Below are 13,209 nucleotides of genomic sequence, written 5' to 3'. Positions count from 1 at the left end.
CTACCTCTGTTCAGTACTAATTAGCTGGAGACAATTAAAGTGGGACTACTTGGCACTGATCTGGTTGCAAATACCAAGACAAACAGGATCTGTAGGGCTGGCATTTGATTTTCAGGTGGTCACCCAGATAAATCAGAATATGCTTACTGAAATCAATACCTCAAGTTAACAAATTCTCAGTAATATATTCCAACTGAGAATATGCAGGTCTCTCCAAATGGAACACTAACATGAAATACAATGATTTTTTTTGGGGGGTATATAGTTACCCAGATGAGGCACATGTACAGGGGTGGGCAAAAGTAGATTCATAGTTGTAATACAAATAAATAATACAATAATTAATAAAGAATAAAAGAATATTAGATAACATGCTTAAGTAAAACTGCTTCTGCTTCTGTAAACTGCTTTTTTTGCAAACCAGGTTCCTCATTCCAAACTTGGGATGTAATCAATACCTTTGTGATCTTTGCCTATATACATCTGGTGTTGGGGCTGGGGCTGGCATTATGAGATCTGGGAGAGCGAAATGCCCCCTCATAGTCCCAGATTTGTAATAAATGTGACTCTTTAATTTGAAAAAAAGAATAAAAGAATAAGCTCCATGTTTAATATTTGGAATCTTTACCCTTGGTTTGCCTAGTTTGGAATTGTACTCCATGTGCAGGTCAAATGGGCTCCCCTTTGTTCTAGAGAAGGACTAGCACAATTTGCTGTGCTGCCTTCATTCCATGATACTCACCTCATTACCAGACTTTCTTGTGTTTCCCTTTCCTCCAAGGTCCAGCTATGCAATAATAGTCCACTTTATTTTATTTTATATGTTGTTTTGCTGAAACTTTATATTTGTTTGTGCTTTTGTCATGTGGATGACATATTCGGTGGAACCGAAGGACTTGTATGCACGCATATAAGCACAACCAACAGACGCAAGACACTGGGGGCGAGGGGACGAGGGCAAGTGCCAGGGGGTGGGGGGGCTGGGGGGAGGTCAGTGGGAAAAAAAGAGAGACATATGTACTACTATTTGTAATACCTTAAACAATAAAAAAAATTAAAAAAAACATAGTTTCTTTCATTTCTGATTGCTGGTAGATTTGGATGTGGATTCCTAGGGGTGAAGGGCTAATGCAACTGCCCATCTGAATAGGAATCAAAATTTTTGTTTCATTATTCAGGTCTTGAATAATCAAATATTCTTTTTACCAAGTCAGGTTCATTATATAGATACTGAGAGCAGACTTTATAGTAATACATATTAATAGTGCTGCTAGAAATGGCTTTATTGAGAATATATTACTTTCCTGTTAAATGTTAATACAACTAAAAATTAGCACAATTAGGGAATTATGCTCAAATAAAGATGTGAAGTTTTACATTGAATGTATGTGTGTGTGTGTGTGTGTGTGCTCATGTACATGTGTATGTATATGGTTGAATCATGTGAAATTTCAGTTTCTATAGGTCAAAATGGACAAATAGAAGCAATATCATATAGCTCATGTATGTATTTATATATATTTCAGATTTCAGTTGCCTTTCCAAAGCAGTAACAAAGATTGTAATGTCCAGTTTTCTTTGCTTAAAAAACAATCCAGTCACCCGGGTCCTAAAACAAAATTTCTTTACATAAAATATTGTAATCTTGGGAGGTAAGGTGGGCAATACACTGCAATCCGAATGTCCTAACTTACAGAAAACCTGGGATGCCTTTGTCCTTCATGTAGCTAAACTCTTTCAGGGCTCAGGGCTCGTTTAGCCGTACAGGCGGCAATCACCATTCTAGCCCGCAGTGAAGGCACTTTCCTCTGAAAGTGATTTTCCCTTTGCTGCATATATCAGTAAATAATTCTGTATTACCTCCTTTCCAAATACATTGTAAACTCCTTGGGAACTCCTTGACTCTCTGACCACATGGTATTTGTTGATTTGTCTGAGCATTTGATTTGAAGAGCATTCTGAATAGGTTTTAATAATTTAAGTTGGTGGAGTAAGAAGGAAATACTTTCAGAGGACTAGGAATGTTGCATCTTGGCCCATCAATCAAGAATCGTCCTGCTTTCAAGGAATTTACAGTCTCCTTTGGGAGACAATGCAGAAACTCAGAAAGGGTTTAGTGAGGCAAACTCATCTGTATTTTAGATTCTCTTAACTGTTCTATTCCAGACTAATGGGTCTGTGTTGGCTAAATGAGCACAGAGATCTTGACCTATTGATTTTAGTATGACAGCAATATACCTTTAGGTGATAAATAATTAAAGTCATCCAGTTATCTTCTGGTTTGTGCACTTATATTGATAACAGGGTGGCATTTTCCTCAATGGACTACTTTAAAGACATATGTGAATAATCTAAAAGTGTACAAATCAGATTTTTACTATGTCCTAATGTTCACCAACACCATCTTCACCAAAATGCCCCCATATCTCAAAAGTCAATGACACTTTTTATCACAGCTCAGAAAAGACCTCCAGGTAATTAATGACAGCACCTCAGACAACAACTTTTCCCCCTTTCATCTTTTCTATTTTTGTAAGAGAAGTCAGTGCCCTAAAGGAGAAGAAAGTTAATGGTTCATGGATAGAACCATCAATGCTCATGGACAGACACCTAATCTGAACATAACCAAAAAAGTCAATATTTACCTGAACCTTATCAGGATGGAAATGTCAAACCGAGGAAGACACACAAACAAGTTTCCAACTGATTTCTCATTCCGATGCTCTGGTGTTCAAAGCTGTGTGGCAGAGTTTGAACATCAGATAAGACAAAACGACCTTTGGGAAAAAAAATGACAACACTTGCAGCTGTGGAGACCACAGTTTATGAGAGGCAAACAGTTACAGGAGGTGCATTCTAATCTTTCCTAGCACGTTTCCTTGGTCACCTTCCCTCCTGCGTGATGCTAGCACTTGGTTATTACTCCCAGCAGGCAGCCTTTAAGATACAGCAACTTGCTGAGTAAAATCATAATTTGTTGCCACCCAAGACAATTGACACAAATTGTTTGCATCCTAAATCTGCCATGGCTGGGTGTAGACACATCAAGCATGACTAGATGGGCTGGGGATCTGCAGGACAGGAGTTCCACTGAAGCTATGGCCAGTTAATGTATAGAACAGAGGTTTCCATATACTTAGGAACTTCAGAACCCTTTCAGAATCCCATCTCACACCACAGGACTCTAGCTGACCTCACCCATGTAATTGCTGTTGAAAGTTGTATTTTGTTAAAAACAACAACAAGGTTACATTGAAAAAAACCTGTAATGATACTCACATTTAATGAGATGTTTGAACTTGTCTGTCATCATTGAAACATTCGGTTATGGAAAAAAGGAAATAGTGTAAGAAAGAAAGAGGGTGACTTAAATGCTAAATATGAACTGACTTTTTATGGAGTCGTGGGTGGGCTTGGCATTTCATGGAGCATGGAGCGTGGAGATCTGAAATTGCTGGGAGAGATAACATGATTTCATTTAGAAATCCAACTGGAAGGGATCTGCGTGAACTAGATTCACAGAACAATGAGGCCTAAGAGTTCACCAAGGCAGAGGGACCAATCATTCCAAACTAACCGTTCATATGATAAGGTGCTTGTTACACGTACAGATTCTCATGACCTTTCCCTTGAAGATTCTGATTCAGGGAGACTGTGGTGGGGCCTGGGAACCTGTATTTTTAAAAAGAGTGCAGGGGGATTTTACCATCAGATTTGGAAACGTTGCTCTATAGCACCATCCAAAATGCAGGTTACAGAGCACATTCTCAGTGGTGGGATGAATGAATGAAAGCAAGCGAAGTGAGTATGCCAGAAAGGCAGTCTCAGCCCCTCACTTTGCTGCATGCTTAGTGTTCCGGGGCTCCTGGCCTTGCACAGCCAACTCTCAGTCATGGGAGGAGTGACCTTCCGAAGCAGCGGATAGAGGTTAGGTTTTTGAATGTCACATGGAATAATACTCCTCCCCACTTGTCCTTTGTTGGAATGTCATAGTGACATACACACAAAGAGACTATGTCCTAAAAGAGGAATGAATGCTAAGTGCTATGAAATAAATTAAGTCTCCACTAGGAAGAATTCTTTTTTGTGTTTCCTTCCATAAAAGGTCCCACCAGGGACCACCCTTCTTCTTTAGCCTGTTCATAAAGGCACAGAGGAGAAGTGGTGGTGAGAGCAGCATTCTGATCTCCATGTGGACACTGCAGCTAATAATTTCTGTACTATCCCAAAGCAACCTCGTTCTTCCTGTTCCGAAACTGTATGTCACATTAACGTTGCGACGGTCCCCAGGAGAATCATTTTGTAAGCTCTCCCTCCACACAGTTTATAATACCTTGTTACAATAAAAGCCTCAGAGATACAGGAGCTGAGGGAATGGACTGGAAGTGAGAGAAGGAAGGTGGAACCTGTGCTTTTATTCCACGGTAAGGTCCTCTGGTGGAGCTGGGGCACACGGCAGGTTATGGGACTGGACTAAAAAGACCCAGTCATCTTTTTTGTTCAATTTCTATACCTGCCTCTCATCTTTATGAGGCTAATTTTTACTCAGGAGAGGCTAGACAACACAGGACAAAAAGACCTACAGTGAATTTGTTGAAACTTGGCATACTCTGTCTTTGTGACTTACTGGAAGATTTAGTGAGTGTTTTGGGGGAGAAGGCAACAAGGCCAAATTAAAGAAGTTTGATGATCCAGTAGTGGTTCTTAAACTTTGTTGCCTATTAGAATCACCTGGGCAAGTTAAAAAATCCAAGTACCAGGCCTTGCCCCATACCAATTCAGTTAAAGTAGCTAGGGATCCAAGCCTTACTTAAAAAAAAAATCCTAGGTAATTTCAATGTGCAGCCCAATTTGAGAGCTAGTGATTTCTAGACTGATCACATACAGTGGGGCCTTGACTTACGAGTGTCCCGACTAACGAGTTTTTCAAGATACAAGCCGTCTCTCGGTCGATTTTTTGCTTTGAGTTGCGAGCTAAAATTCGGGTTACGAGCCAGCTTCAGATACCCCACCGCTAGTTGGTGCAGCAAACGTCACAGTGAACGCCACAACATCAAAATTGATTTGACCTACGAGTAATTTGAGTTACGAGCTCCGTCACGGAACGAATTAAACTCGTAAGTCAAGGCCCCACTGTACTCTAGAGCTTTCCTAGTTAAATGTTATTCCCTCTGCCTGGAATGGCCCTTCATCCCTTCTTTGGGTGAAGACCCACTTACCTTTAAAATTTACAAAGACTATACCTTTCATTGACAGGGTTTACTCATTCATTTACTCAACAAATATTCACTGAAATGTTTCCCCCTCCATGGCAACAGCACTCAGTGATGACACAATACATTTTCATTATTATTTATTATTATTTTTCCTGTACAGTCTGAGTTCTCTGAAGCCAGGGATCATGCTTCCTGAAACCGAGGTGAAATTGAGAAGCAAAGGGAGATTCCTTCTTCTTTCCCTGTATCTCCCCTGACAAACTTAAGCTCGATTCTGTGCAAGGAGATCTTGCCTGGAAGTTTCTCTCTCTCTTATTAACTTTGGACGGGAGTCCCTTCTCCAGTGATGACGCTGAGGAAAGGAAAGGTCCTCAAGCCTTGGAAACTAGTACCCTTTTCCTTTAAAACTCATTGCTTTGCTGTGCATAGATATAGTGGGTTAATTTGTATTTTAGAGACTTCTTACCTGAAAGAAGTTATCTAATTTTTTTTTTCTAAATCAGATCCTGAGACAAGGATTTTGGAGCAGTAGTTTATTTTTGAAGTGGTTCCAGGAAGCACATTGCGGAAGAAGGGCTATGAGAAAGAGATGGGAGGAAAGTCACTAGAGAGGGCTTTCAGAAGGGGTTACCCTGTGGGCAGCTGGGACTCAATCCTGCCAGGCACCCTCTAAGAGACTGCATAGTCCCAGCAAGGGGCAAGGAAGCTGGGGCATTTACCCACATCCTGTGCAGCTCATGGGTGAAGGGTTAGCCCTGGAGGAAGGCACTCCCCACCACTTCTAGCTTACTCCAGGGGTGGGCAGAGCATGCTCCTGCAGGCAGAGGAAGTCCACAGGCAAAGAGGTACAGATTGAAGTAGGAACCCATTGGTTCGTTAAGGGAACTGTCCACTACTAATACAGACAGCCAAAGCTACAGGAGAGGATATCAGTGGGGCACCGAATATCTGCTGAGAAGATGTGGTTTTCAGTTTTGAGGAAGCTGGACTCAAGTTCTCTAACATTGTAACTCACTCTGTTAGGTACCATGAAAACAGTTCTTTAATGCTTTGGGCTTTTTGTGGCCAATTCCTGCTTATCCTCTAAGTTCTCATCTTAGAGCCATCCAGTCAGAACTTAATTTATTCTTACAATTCTACAGCAGCTGCTCTTAGATGCCCTTACCACTGTCTTCTGGTGGTCTATTAGGAGCATACCTGAAAGTATGCTCTATCCTCCCCTCCCCCAACCCAAATCTCCCAATAAGCCATATCAGAGCGTTGGGATAATTTAGTTCCACCTGTAGCATTCTCACCCTTAGCCCAAGGTACTTATTTTCTAGTAAGGGATGTGTGTCTGTGGTGGGGGTGAGGGTGGGTGTTTAAACATGGCCATAAGGCCATATGGTGGCTTCCATTGAGGTTCAGCCATGTCCTGGGCATGTTATAATTACTGGTTGGCAGGGCATGTCTGAAGTCTTTTTGTGAAAGGACTGGAGATCATCCTGGGAGATTATTATAAGGGATGAAGAAGCCAGGGGTGATGGCTTGCTCTGGTAACAAGCCTTAGTCATCAGAGGAGAGGGGCTATTCTGAGAATGGTATGGTGTCTATGACTCAAATTTGTCTCTAGTCCTGGCCTCCCTTTAGATCATGTCTCAGCCCTTCCGAGAGTTGGGGTGAAAGCTATAAATGAAAATGAAAAGAGTTGTTTTGCTAAACTCTATTGGACACTGGAGGTACAAGCAAGATCACTTAGGGACCCCTCTAATAGAATATAATGTAAGAGAGAGAGAGAGAGAGAGAGAGAGAGAGAGAGAGAGAGAACTTCTCTTTCAGCTCTAACAGTGTCCAAGGAAGGATTGGAAAAGGGCAGGAAGAAAGTAGAAGGCACATGGTATCTGACAAGGCTTGCTCCTTACCACAGGTAAGATGCCCCAGGGACTTACTAGAGTTGCTTGGGCAGTGCTTGATTGATGGGTGTGTCCCGATCAACGCAACCTCATTGGTTCCCATAGGCTTGTGAGGACTGAGCAAACTCTAGCTGCAGGAGAAACATCCTCCTTGATACTGGTGAATTCTTTCATTTCTTTCCACAATCAAGTTTAGGAGAATTATATACTGCCTGGGCCATAATAGGTGCTCAATAATTTCTATGGACTGAAAAAGCTTTACTCACCTTTGATAAACATCAAGAATGAGTAAGAATTGGAGAACTGATCCATGGTGAAATCCAAATCCCCTGGGGTGGTGGTGAGGGATCCATTGATTATTTATTAATGTCGTACAGAAATAAAAGTGTGCAATAAGAAAACATGATCTCATGTGGAATATAATGAACAAAATAAACTGATGAACAAAATAGATTCAGAGACATAGAAGCATGGCACAGACTGATGAATCTCAAAGGGAAGGCGGGGTGGTTGGTGGCAGGGAGAGACTAATCGGGGAACTTATATACACATATACACACTAACAATAGTATGGTAAAGGCCTGGGAGGGGTGGGTGCTGGGTGGAGGGGGTCAATGGGAAAAAAAAAGGGAAATCTGTAATATTTTCAAAAATAAAGATAAATTTAAAAAAACTTGCCTAGCTGGCCAGCATGGCTCAGTGGTTGAGCATTGACCTATGAACCAGGAGGTCACAGGTTCAATTCCTGGTCAGGGCACATGCCTGGGTTGCTGGCTCGATCCCCGGTGTGGGGTGTGAAGGAGGGAACCGATCCATGATTCTCTCTCATCATGGATGTTTCTATCTTTCTCCCTCTCCCTTCCTCTCTGAAATCAATAAAAATATATTAAAAAACAAACAAACACAAAACTTGCCCATAAAGCAGAATCCTAAATAATTAATAATAATAAAAAACACTTATCAAAGGCTTGAAAAAAGAAAAGAAAACATATCTAAATGACTTTGTCACTATGAAAACTTCAGTGAAATAAAGTTACTACTGAAAAGTACTTTAACCAATCACTCTTAGTTTAGCATCATTTGCTAGCAGTATTTCTTGAGCACACTATTTAACATCTCTGAGCCTTGGTTATTCTGTAAAACTGAGATAATATTACCTACTTAATGATGCTCTTGAAAGTATTGAAGAAGATAATTTACATAAAGTGCTTAGTACAGTGACTGGAATATGACAAGCATCCTATATAATAAAAGCCTAATATGCTAAGTGTCTGGTTGCGGTCGGCTGTTCAACCAATCAAAGTGTAATATGCTAATGATATGCTAAGGTGGCTCAACCGCTCGCTATGACATGCACTGACCACCAGGGGGCAGACGCTCTGACTGGTAGGTGAGCTTGCTGCAAGGGTGCGGCCAATCGGGACTGAGCGAGACAGGCCAGACATGCCCTGGAGCCCTCCCGTGGTCCCTCCCTGGCTGGTCAACCTCCTGCGTCCCTCCCTGGCCCTGATTGTGGATCGGTGGGGTCCCTCAGCCTGGCCTGCACCCTCTTGCCACCCGTGACCCCTCGGGGGATATCAGAGAGCAGGTTTTGACCTGATCCCACAGGCCAGACCGAGGGACCCCACTGGTGCATGAATTCGTGCACTGGGCCTCTAGTTTAATACTAATGATATGTTATCTATAATATAATAATAACAACAACAATAATAACATAATCTATGGCTATGCTGATAAGATCCTTCCAGGGAATTGCCTCTCCTTTTTTTAGTGTTGGTTTTCTAAGAATACATCTTTATTGTAACCTTCATAACTTAACTTTTTTAAAAAGCCTTGATACAGACTCTTGTATAAAGCTTCAAGAAGTTTAAATATGTTCTGTTTGTCTAGATTTTGGTTTTGTCTTTTCTATTGTTGACTTCTTCAAAGACTATCAGCAGATTAGTGAGGCCTCATTTCCTTTTATATCAACTGGGTTGTCTTTTCTGCTTTTTGGTATCAGCTTTTGCTAGTTTGCATCTCTTTCAAGCTAAACCAGTACCTCAAACTAGGGTCTACAGTGTATTTCTCTTGGTATCTCCTGTAAGCTGCTTGAAGAGCATTTGCTGGAGCCGTGTGAATGTGCATAGTTTCTAGAAGACAGAACTATGTTTAGCTTGAAGGTAGAGCTGTATTTTTCCTTCTTGGCAAACTCCTTTTCTTTGATGAAAGCCAAAACTTGAAGCTAGTGGTGACAGGTCAGGGTCCTAATTGCAGTGCTGTTAGAAATAAGGAGAGATGTTTATTGTTAATCAAGTAAAGAGCAAACCAGATTTCATCAGTGTAGTAAGATGAGCCCACTCAGTGGGCTGGTCTTATAAAATACTTTTTCTAGTGAGCCTGGGAAAACTGGTGAAGTGGTAATAATAAAAACAGCATATGGTCTTCACAGGAACTTTGTCATACATAAGCAATGTGCTGTGGGTGTGGTAATGAACATCAGGTGTATTTGGCTCAGGACTTCTAAACTTGGAGGAGAGGAATTTTGGTTTTTTTTTTTTTTTGCACATATTGGAATGTGTTTTCACATTTCTGGTATTTAAAAAACATAACTTCAGAACGACGTTATTTTTTTTATTCCTTATTTGGAAGCTATACTGGTCAGCATAAGAAAATACTTAACTTAAGATCTTCAAAGGAATGCTGCAGAGGTTTGGAAAGCATTTGGTTTGGCTTGAAGCAAGTTTGGCTAGTGAAGTGACAGGCACACAAGAAAGAACAACAGGTGAAAAAATGTAGAGTTTCTTTCATCTTTCAAAGGATTTTTTTTGATGAATTGAAACAGCCATGAAAATAAGCACTGGCCTTCGTGCCCAGTGGCCTACAAGTACTTAGAGTGGGCCAAATCAGAATCAGGCAGGCGCCTAATGAAAATCAGGCAGCAAGCCTAGGTCTAATTAAATATGTGCTGCCTCCCCCCACTTAAAAAAACAACAACTCCCTTTGGCTTATTTTGTAACCAAAAAATCTGGTTTTGTGGTAGAGAGATATTTGCCTTCTTTGACTCAGATAGAGTTGGTAATAACTAGCAAAGGCAAACAGTGGTATTAGTTATTGAGTAGAACCAATGAAAATTTTGGTTGGGTAAATAGATTTTCTTGCTGGCCTACTTCTTTTTAATACTGCATATGAAAATTATAATATTTTTTATAATTATATTTCCAGACTAAATATCTCTTGAAGTGGTTGAATGCAAGTCAGAGACAAAAATTTTCATTTTGTTAGGGGCAAATATTGCATTTGGTTATAACGATGTTTTACAATAGCTTTTAAAGATGTTGAATGAGCTTCAGCAGTTTCGCAGACTGGTTTAAAGGAGTCTTTGGGATCTGAGTCATGAACAGTCTCATGATTAAGATCACAAGATAGATGTCTCCATAGAGTTCTGCAAAACTTTCAAACATACTTGAGTAATGTGAAATTGACATAAGACTAGGACATTCTCTCCAGGGTCCTGGTTTATCGAGTGGGTACAGAGGGCCTGGGACTGGATCACAGACTCCCGGTCCCTTAATTGGGGGACTTCTTTCTTGCCAGTACCTCCCATGAAGAAGTTACTGCTTAGTTATCATTTGAATACAAATAAAACTTTCATGTAACTTAGGGAGATAACATAATTTATGACAACACATTTATGAAGTCCTAGGAGATGCCTGCATTATAATAATTGGTGAGTCTGTTTTGTGTCTTTCTCCAAAGCCTCTGCTTAGGGAGCAACTTTTGAAGTCCACGGCAATGCCAGATTTGGAACAATTCTAGAGGCTTGTGTTTGGGGAGCAGCGTGGGTGAGAGTCAGAGCTGCAGACGGTAGAACATTACATATATGTATGTAAAACGACAGCAAGGCAGTTGAATCCTGTGACAGTTCACTTGTTTTTAAGAGAAATATAAATGGCATGTTTGCCCTCATGGCTCAGCCACTATTAAAGGATAGTCATCATCATCATCATCAACAACAACAAACCCTACAGATTCTAAGAAGGCTGGTACCCTGTTTTCCTTTTGAAATGCTCAATGCAAAGCTGCACAAAAAATTTCGGTGGATTTGAGGATTTTGGAAGAAGCAAGAGGCAGGAACAGAAGCCCACGTGCTCTGTCTTTACTGGCTTTAATTGTTTTGGTTTCAAGCTTAGCAGCAAAATGTTCCTGCCAAATGAACGTCCCAGTGCATGGGATGTTTTCTGCTTTGCTTCAGTCAGGCGTTTGAAGAAAGGCCCTGGTTTGTATCAGTCAGGCATCATTTTAGTGTAAGAGAAAACATGCCCCTTGAAACAATTAAGGGATTGCAACGTATCATTAGAGTGAAGACTAGGTTGCAATGTGTATTTAGAATGGGTTTTTTTAGAAATTAATTACTGGGAGAGGTCGCAAAATGCTTCACAGTTTTCTAATGATTAGAAACTATAATTGAACAAATTAGATGGTGAAACATTTGCCAGTGCAATATATTTATCATTTTAGGAAGGGGTCGGCAAACTTTTTTGTAAAGAACCAGATAGTGAATATTTTAGGCATTGTGCCTTTGTAGTGTGAAAGCAGCCACAGACAATAAGTAAATGAATGAACGTGGCTGTGTCCCAATAAAACTTTGTGTATTATGTGTTATATTTGATACACGTTTAATGTGTCTCAATACCTTATTTTCCCTTTGATTTTTTTTAAACCATTGAAAAATAAAAAAAAAATATTTTTTAGCTCTGGGTTGTATAAGAAACAGGTAACAAGTCCAATTTGGTCTAGGAGCTGTAGTTTGCTAACCCTGATTTAGAGGAAAAGACCCTGTTATTATTCACACTCAGATGTCTGAGCATTATTTTAAAGAATAATGCATTTTTCTCAACCCATAATTATTTTATAATTTTGTTCCAATGATTATTGTTTTTAAAACACATTGAGCTGTTTGGGGACTGAAGTATAAAGGCTAGCTGAGTGGCGCAAGGTTTGACAAATTAAATTCTGACTGTGTTCTTCTCGTTACGTTCCAGTCCCATTCACCAGTAAAAGGCACTGTGTCATTGCCTCGCTATGGCAGTGAATAAATCTGTATAATTTTACAAAAGACCAACTGCGTGGATGCTTTTGCTGCCCAAAGACTTGAGTGTTGAGCTCCTCTTTATAAAAGTTTCCATGACAATCTGGCCTGAGAGAATGACAGGTTTGCCCTCATGGGGAATTTCTCATTAAGGAAGCTTTTCTTTTACCAGGAAGCTTTATGGGGGCTTAATAGTGGGTCAAACAGAAAGGACCCAATAGGACCCTTTCATAAACCATACCTTACATCCACCCTGGCCTGAAAGAGAGCTTGTTTCCTCCTGTGTGTGTGGTGATGGGGTGATGTTCAGATGCTGGGAGGTTAGAGAGGACCACCGTGCTACCCTGGGGTGCTTGCTTCCTAGTGGTAACCAAGAGACCCAGACACAAGCATGTGCTATTAGTATACGGGCTTTCTCTATTGAAATGCAGTGTGTGGAGTAGAGAAGCAAGTGGGTTCTGAGCTTGACTATCTGAGTCTTTGTCCTGGCGCAGCCATTTACTAGCTGTGTGACTTTCTCTGTGTCTCAGTTTCCTCTTCTGAAAAGGGGGCATGATAATATCCGTTAACCTCTTACATTTTTTTTTCTCATTCATTACCTCTCCTTCATTCTACTGATCTATACCTTTCAGCCACCTTGCCCTAATGCCCATTTTGGATCTTGGCCTTTATTCTCTTCCCACCCACTGCACTTGGCTATACACTCAGTGATCTTCTGGGCCTAAACTGAGAAGTACTTGGCTCGTATATAAGAGGGAAGCGTAGTTCATCAGATGTGACCTAATATATTGCCATGTATGGATTTGGTTGGAAATCTACAGGTTTTTAGAGCAGATGTATAGTAAGCTGCTCACTGTGTGCCTCCAGTTGGGAAGTTGAAGGGGTAGAGCCAAATTGGGGAAAACTGGGTAGTCTTCTGAACCTGGGATTTCTGTCTCATCATTCTTTAACAGGATCCCCAGAGACCTAGTGACTGTCTGTTGTTCTAAGGACCTTCAATAAATACTTTGTGCTTTACTGCATATAGGGT

This window comes from Myotis lucifugus, unplaced genomic scaffold (assembly GCF_000147115.1).
Source record: "Myotis lucifugus unplaced genomic scaffold, Myoluc2.0 scaffold_15, whole genome shotgun sequence".
Lineage (NCBI taxonomy): Eukaryota > Metazoa > Chordata > Mammalia > Chiroptera > Vespertilionidae > Myotis > Myotis lucifugus.
Note: the sequence above shows the minus strand (reverse complement) of the source record.